The following is an 8799-nucleotide window of genomic DNA, read 5'->3' as shown; positions in this document are numbered from 1 at the left end:
AAATTCAATGACTGTGCAAAGGTTGGAACGTTGCAGGTCCAGAGTCTAACTGTAATTCATTTAGTGCTATTTAGTTTATTAATAGTTATTTATTACCCTCTTGCATAAGTGAGCTAACATCCGGTCTGTAGTGTATAGACACCTGGCTCCCACTAGTGAGAAGGTTAACTGGATAACGTCTGCCTGATGTGGAGCTATCCCTCACTCTGTTCTGATCCACCTACCTGATGTTAAGTGTGTAGGTTTATAGCCTGGTCTGTCTCTAGAAAAGCTTCTTAGAAATTGCTCCCTCATTAAAACATAGAACAGAGGGAATCTGTGTTCCTGTCCCAGGCTCATGCATATTTGGCTTCAGAATAAACTAGTTCTTACTCCCCTTTGAGGTGAAATTGTGGTAGGTTTTCAAGACAGGGTTTCTCTGTGTAGCCCTGGCTGTCCTGGAACTCACTCTGTAGACCAGGCTGGCCTCAAACTCAGAGACCCTCCTGCCTTTCCTTCCCAAGTACTGGGATTAAAAGCATGTGCCACCACTCCCTGGCATGAAAATAGTGTGTTATGCAGACATGATAACTGCACAGAGATGAGCCCCTGGCTGGGTGGGGGGGCCCAGAGGTCATTTACAAAGAGAGAATCGATTCTGCCCTTACCAGGGAGAGACTATTGATTAGTAGAATTTGGGGACCAGTGATAAATCAAGCACTCAGGATCAGATGGGGGGGGGGAGTTAGTAATTTACTTAGCTATACTCTCTTATAGGGCTTGGGGTTGTAACAAACTTCAGAACTGAATTAAAACAAGCGCTGGGTTTTACACGGAGAGGGGGAGGGAGAGAGGAAGAGGAAGAGGGAAAGAGAATGAATTTGTAGCTTTCTTTTTTTTTTTTCATGGTAGCCATGGACTGGATGAAATCTCTTGGGAATTTGAAAGATTTTTAAGCCCTAAAGTCACTGGAGACTTTCCAAAGTTGTCCCTTTGATAACTTGATAACTTGTTCCAATCCATCCTTACTTCAGAGAACAATAGGTTTTCTTTTGGAATCAATCTCTTTTGTCTTTATGGTACTTAAAACTCTATTCACATCTTCATATGAGTTATGATTCAAATAATTTCACACTTTACTCTGCCCACCCCCCTTTTTTTTTTGCCAGTCAGTCTTGCACTTTATTGTCACTGTCGTCTCAGGCTTTGACTGCATACTTGCGCAGTGGGTACAGCCGCTGCTGCTGCTTGGTCTCCTCGTGTTTGGTGAGCTGGCGGCACATGGCTCTAGTCTTCTTGGGTCGCAGGTCCAGGGGCCTGTACTTCTTATCCTTGTAGAATTTCCTGAGGTTTTCTTTTTGAGTCTGGTTAAGGACAGTGAGGACTCAGACGATGGATTTGCAAACGACTCGTATCTCGGAGAGCTTCGAGGCGCCGCCTGTCTCAATCCAAAGCTGGGACAATTCCACCTTAAGATCATCCAACAGCTCCTCCTTCTTTCCGCGCTGGTCCCGAGCCTTAATCTTGGCCATTTCTGCGTTGTTCACGGGCTTAGGCCACGTGGCTCAAGAGAGCCTTTTTTTTTTTTTTTTTTAAAGATTTATTTTATTTATATGAGTACACTGTAGCTGTCTTCAGACACTCCAGAAGAGGGCACTGCATCTCATCACAGATGGTTGCTGGGACTTGAACTCAGGACCTTTGGAAGAGCAGTCAGTACTCTTAACCGCTGAGTCATCTCTCTAGACCCTTTAATCTGTCTTAACTTCATCAACACAGTATTTTTTTAAAAATATTATTTATCTATGTGTATATGTGGGGGGTGTGTGTGTGTGTCTGTTTATCTGCATATACACGTGAGCCTGGGGTTAGCGGCATCCCCTGGAGCTGGAGTTACAAATATTAATGACTACCTGATGTCTGTGCTGGGAAGGGAGCTCAGGTCTTCTGCAAGGTACGTGTTCTGAACCACTGAGCCATCGCTTCAGCCTCATGTAATTATATTTGTCTTTCGTCCTCATTTGTTAAATTTGGTATATGTCTGGAGAGTTCAATGCTTTTTATGCCCAATTATTATTTTTTCATTTTAATTACACGTATGTGTACGTGTCTCTGTGTGTGAGATGTCAGGTCCTCCTGGAGCTGGAGTTACAGGTGGTTGTGAGCTAGGCTTGGTTTCTGGGAAGTGTCAGGAAGTCCCGCTGCTAAGCTGCTAAGGGCGAAGGCTGACATTACTGGGAAGCCCTGAGCTAGGTGCAAAATGGCAGACTTCTTCATCAGTGTCAGCGAGGCTTCTTCTCACCTAGGGGATCCCAGACCTCACACCCTCTACCCGAGGAATGTCACACAGCCTTGGTGAGATTACAGGTCCAGCTTCCTTTCTTCGGATAAGAACCTGTCCAGCCAGCACCTGAGATTCCTGGAATGTCTCTCCATGCACATGAGGTACCATAAGATGTAGCCAATGATACTCACCGTCCCTGGAAACACCTGCTCTCTTCCCAAAATTCCATAGCCCTTGGTTCGCTCTGAATAAGTTGTACTCTCTCTCTGAAGCTGAGCCTGGAGATAAGTCTGCCATTCCATCATACCTGTGGGCCATCTGAAACCCTGTTCATTGACTCTGCTCTCTTTGTTCTTGTGGGCCAGTGGCCAACGAGCCCGGGGAGAAGAGAGGACCACAGGAAGACAGCTCAGGTCCTCGGGAAGAGAAGTGCCTGCTTCTTAACTGCTGAGCTATCTCTCCAGCCACCGCCACCACCACCACTGCCACCATCATCGCCACTGCCACTGCTGCCCCCACCCCCATTGCCGCCACCATCATCTTCATCATCATCATCTTTTTTTTTCATTTTATTTATTTTTTATGTTTGTGAGTACACTGTAGCTGTCTTCAGACACACCAGAAGAAAGCATTGGATTCCATTACAGATGGTTGTGAGCCACCATGTGGTTGCTGAGATTTGAACTCAGGACCTCTAGAAGAACAGTCAGTGCTCTTAACCAGCTGAGCCATCTCTCCAGCCTCCATCATCATCAGTTTTATTTTTGGACTTAACTTGTGATAGAATACTTGCACAGCATGTAAAAGTTTATGCTTTTGATCCCTGGCACTGAAAAATAAAAAAATAAAAACAAAAAAGCAAAGCCTGCCAGAATCACTGTGTCAGCAACAGATACATATATGTGTGTGGTTCCACAGTGCCAGGGAGGTTGAATAACAATGATCTCTCCAAGCTGTACTGGTGACTTGCTCAGTAGTCCTGTTTCCTTGATAGCTGCCCATTGACCAATACAGATTCCTTGCCTCTAGTCTCAGTTACTAGTAATAACACATCACAGTAAACATCTCTCTCTCACTAAGCATATATATACATATATACATATCTGCAATACGCATATATACATATACACACAAACACACATATACTCATATACACATATACACATACATGCATATACAATACACATATATACACATATAATACACATATATACATATACAACACACATATATACATATACACATATCTACACATATACACATACACACATACATAATATACAACACACATATACATATACACACATATACATACAATATACATATAATATACATGTACATAGTACACACACACACACGCACACACACACACAATGGTTACAAAGGATTACAAAGGTGGCGGCATTTAGAAAGGCCTTCCTGAGAGGCAGAAACAAAAGCTGGTAGACATGATAAAAGCCTCTGTGGGAAATGAAGGAAGAACCAAGCTGGAGGGCCACTGGAGACACAGTAGCAGACTCAAACCAGGAGGCCACAGGTTTGAGCTGAACCTGTGAAGTGGGTGAAGTGGATCCCACAAAGTGATGTGTGGGATGGTAGAAGCTGTGGAGGCTGTGGAGAATCAAGTAGGTCCAGACAGACCTGGGGAGGGAAGAGAATGGATAGACAGACAACCACGAGAGTAGGCATAATCAGCAGTGGGGACCAAGCTGACCAAGCCTTGGGGACAGTCTTGAGTTCTCTGCCCTTGATACACACACTGGGTGGTCAGATGACAGGTTTGTCCAACTGATACCTTCAGTGCCTTCCTCCTCACGGGGTCCAGGAAACAGGCTTGCTCCCTTCTTTAGTCTAATGTGTTTGCTAAGTTCTTAGGCCTGACTTTTTGATATGTGTGTTTTTAAGTATTTATATGCAAATGAGTCGTTTTCCTGCATGCATGTATGTGCATCATGTGCAGCCTGGTTCCTGGGGAGACCAGAGATGCCCTGGAACTGGAGTTACAGAGTCGTGAGCTGCCATGTGGGTGCTGGGCAGAAGTAGCTTTCTAGTTCTTTCTGGTATAATTTTACTTTGCCTATGATGATCCCAATTTACTTTGATAAGTTTATAGGGTGGAATCCTTTTGATTTAGGAATATGTTTTTTACATGTTTGTGTTTCACAGGTGGTGACAGACAAGCGACATTGCTCAGCTGTCCACCCAGGTACAAGGTCATTCTGCCTCTGTATTTACATTCAAAATGGAGCCAAAAACTGCTTGCAGAATGGACTCTCTCAGGGCCATGCGCAGTACTGTGCTCTGCGTTGAAGGAATGTTGCCATTACAGACCCACTATTGTGTCCAGCTTTCTGTGGGAGTAGGATTTGAACCCAGGTCCTCAGGCAGCTCAGTAAGTGCTTTACTCACCGACACACCATTGCAAGCCTCATATAGATTTTACTATTTTACACTATAATTTAGGACTGGGCACAGGCTGATTTCAATATCCACTGAATTTCTTTTCTTAGCCTTTACACGTTCATTTTCTGAAATGCTAGCACCATTAATTTCCATATTTGGATTGCCTCTTCTTAGAATACTGAATGGATTTAAGGCTGTGGAATTTCACGACTAAAAACTGGGAACCAAAGGCCCAAAGAATAGTGTGGTGCACATTGCTATTATCACCTAACATGTAATCATGTAATGTACCTGAGTTCAAAACAATTGACCATTATCATTTTTTTTAATTTTCTCTTGGTCTCGTGGCTATTTAAAAAGGAAACTAAGGTGGCTGTCATCATTGTCCTTGCTATTTGATTTACTTCTGTGGGTAATTTCTAGCTTATTGTGATGTGGGGTTGGGCCTATTCAAGTTCTGACTTGGGTACACTTGATGTTTTCTTTCTTTCAAATGTGCATATATGCTAAGATTTTATATGCAAAAAACACACACATCATGTGTGTGTGTTTTTGTGTACATACAGCATGTGCATGCCATGGTGTGTGTGTGTGTGTGTGTGTGTGTTTGTGTACACACAGCATGTGCATGCCATGGTGTGTGTGTGTGTGTGTGTGTGTGTGTGTGTGTGTTTGTGTACACACAGCATGTGCATGCCATGGTGTGTGTGTGTGTGTGTGTTTGTGTACACACAGCATGTGCATGCCATGGTGTGTGTGTGTGTTGTATGTGTGTGTTGTGTGTGTGTGTGTGTGTGTGTGTAAAGCAAAGCACAACCTTGGTTGTTTATCATCTTCACTTTGTACTTTGTTTGAGACTAGGCTAGGTCTTTGCTTCTCTGTCCTATATACCAGGCTAGCTGTCCCCCATGCTTAATGATCTCTGCTTCCTTTCTTGGAGTATTAGGATTACAGACCCACTACCGTGTCAACTTTTTGTGGGTCTGGGGGCTCCAAACTCAAGTGGTCTTACACTGTAGCCCTGGCCTAGAACTCTTTGTAGACCAGACTGGCCTCAAACTCATAAGACATTTGCCTTTCTCTGCTTCCCAAGCACTGAAATAAAAGACATTCACCACTACATCCACCTAAAGATGTGTCTGTGTATGCAAGTGCTTGGTGGCAGAGGCCAGGAGAGGGCATTGGATCCCCTGGAACTGGAGTTACAGATATAAGCCACCATATGGTTGCTGGATACTGAACCTGGGGCTTTTGGAAGAGCATCCGGCACTATTAACTGCTGAGCCATCTCTCCAGTATCCCCAGTGTGATCTGTGCCCCCCAACTGTCTACGTGTAACAGCCCTGGCTGTCCTGGAGCCCCTAGGGTAATCTTGAGTTAACCATGTAGCTGAAGCTGGTCTTGAACTCCTAATGTTTCTCTACCTTCTGAATGCTGGGATTGCAGGTGTCTATAACCATACTCAGCAATTAAAAAAAAAAAAACTTTCTTCAGAGGCTAGAGAGATGGTTCAGGGCTTAAGAACACTTGCTGCTCTTATAGAAGCCCCAGGTTTGATTCCCAGCTCCCATAGGATAGGTCAAGACCACCCATAACTTCAGTTCCAGCGGGTGCCCTCTTCTGACCTCTGAGGGCACTAAGAATGCATGTGGTGGACATACATATATGCAGGCAAAACATTCCCACATAAAATGAATAACTCTAATATTTTTTTTAAAGATTTATTTATTTATTATACGTAAGTACACTGTAGCTGTCTTCAGACATTCCAGAAGAGGGCGCCAGATCTCGTTGCGGATGGTTGTGAGTCACCATGTGGTTGCTGGGATTTGAACTCTGGACCTTTGGAAAAGCAGTTGGGTGCTCTTACCCACTGAGCCATCTCACCAGCCCCATCTAATATTTTTTTAAAGATGTAACTTATTGTATATGTATAGGTGTGTTCTTGAATGTCTGTCTGTGCTCCTGGACACCAAAGAGGACATCAGATCCCCTGGAACTGGAGTTACAAGAGAGTGAGTGGCCATGTGGGTGTGGGGTATTGAAACTAGGTGGTCTACAAGAGCAGCCAGTGATCTTAACAGTTGAGCCATCTCTATAACCCCTAATTAAAAAAAGTTTTAAAACCTATTTCTTAAAAGTGACATATAATAAACCAGGAACCGTAGAACACCCCTTAAACCGATAGTCTACATAGATCTCAGTTTCTTTTCTTTCTTGTATCTTTTTGACTTTGTTTTTCGAGACAAGGATTCTCTGTGTAACCACAGAGTACCTAAAGCAGGATGGAGCCTGGCATCTCTGCTTTCCCTGTGTGTGTTTCCTTTGGCTGAAGGCACAGAGATAAGTTGTTATTCTAATTCTGCCGGAAGATCAAAGCTTGGGGAACAAACCAGTTCTGAGACAAGGGTGATTTTATAGCAAGGCATGCTGCAGCCTGAGGCACAAGTGCTCATCTGCTCATCCTCTATGACCCAGGCTGAGCCCCTCAAGCCGTGATGGATGGAGTCCAGAACCACCTTGTACAACCAGAACGGAGACAGTGATCAGCCAGACCACAGATTCACCAGATTCACCAGGCCTGCTTAACATGAATAGCTTTTGCCTCTCTCTCTCTCTCTCTCTCTCTCTCTCTCTCTCTCTCTCTCTCTCAGCTTTTTCTCTTTAAACCTGGCTCAGGCCAATACTCACTGGATCTTTTTATTTATTCTTCCCAATGTGGCCACACTGAGTAAATCTGTTTGTTTGTTTGTTTTGTTTTTGTAGCTGCCCTCAAACTTGTGTGGGATCCTTTTGCCTCAACTTTCCAAGTGTCAAGATTCCAAGCTTGGGCCTCCATGGACACCATAACTCTTTAACTGGTATTTTGTAGCAGGTGGTAGCCTTGCTGGAATTGCTGGAGCCTGAGCTTTTGCATTACAAACTGGGTCAATGGAGAGCTTTATACATCCGGGTATGCAAAGAGTAAGAACCCTTCGTACTCACTGCAGACGTCACTTTCCGATACCTGTCTGGTGTAAAGCCAACACAACGCTCTCCCAAAACATTAATAATGTTCAAGTGATGCTAAATTTCAGATTGCACTTAATGGTCCAAGGTATCAGTTCTCTAGCGCCTGGTGTCGAGGAGGTCGGCAGGGGGCGCTCCCCGCTTTTTTCCTGGTTTATGGAGGTCTCCTTGCTCCTTGGGGACATAGGGAACCCCTCCCTCAGCCTGCCCCGGAGGTGTGTTGACCACTGCAGGCCATTCACTCCTCTGGCGCCCAGCACAAAGTCAATCCCTCTGTAAGCGCACTCGCCCGCCGCGACAAGCCTCCTCCCCCGGATCCAACAGGTGCTCAGGGCACTCCATCTGTCCTCAGCAAGGTCTCAGATGTTGACCACCTGGGGCTCCCTCCTGCCGGTGACTTCAAGCGCTGGGCCTGCAGAACCCAAGACTGGGAAGGAATTCTGGACATTCCAGTCGGCTGGACTGTGCCGGAGAAATCCAGAGCGCAGGACCATTCGGGTTAGGTCACCTTCTGTTCTGCATGGGTCAGTAAACCCCTGTCCCTCAGTGCTGCCAGGGTCGGGTGCTGCTAGCACCAGGCTCTTGGGAGTCTCAAGGCCTTTGGCTAGTGTCAAGCCCACTCCCAATTCTCCGGCTCCTTTGTTTGTTTGTTTGTTTTGTTTTGTTTTTGTTTTTTTGAGACAGGGTTTCTCTGCGAAGTCCTTGCTGTCCTGGAATTCACTCTGTAGACCAGGCTGGCCTCGAACTCAGAAATCTGCCTGCCTCAGCCTCCCAAGTACTGGGATTACAGGTGTGAGCCACCACTGCCCGGCTCTTCTCTCGCTCAGTTTATGGCCTGGTCAAGTATTTTCTCCAAGCCCCTAGGGAGATTCAGACCACACCAAAGAGACTAGATATATACAATACTTGGCTTACCTTGAAGGCCCTATAGAGAATGTAAAATGTACTTCCAAGTTTATGTTGCCTGCTAGTTCTCCTTTCTCCAGTACATTTTTCTATCTGGTAAAGAATTACTGGACAAGAAAGTTGCAGCCCAGCCGGGCGTGGTGGCGCACGCCTTTAATCCCAGCACTCGGGAGGCAGAGGCAGGCGGATTTCTGAGTTCGAGGCCAGCCTGGTCTACA

General features: G+C 45.2%; 1 pseudogene; it reads right to left on the bottom strand.

The window, feature by feature from the left end:
- Positions 1-1178: 1178 nt before the first annotated feature.
- Positions 1179-1511, bottom strand: LOC110305082 (annotated as a pseudogene).
- Between the last annotated feature and the right edge of the window lie 7288 nt (positions 1512-8799).

The sequence above is a fragment of the Mus caroli genome, chromosome 1 (genome assembly GCF_900094665.2).
Source record: "Mus caroli chromosome 1, CAROLI_EIJ_v1.1, whole genome shotgun sequence".
NCBI classification, from domain to species: domain Eukaryota; kingdom Metazoa; phylum Chordata; class Mammalia; order Rodentia; family Muridae; genus Mus; species Mus caroli.
The sequence above is the reverse complement of the archived record's forward strand: the minus strand, read 5'-3'. Positions and strand labels throughout refer to the sequence as shown.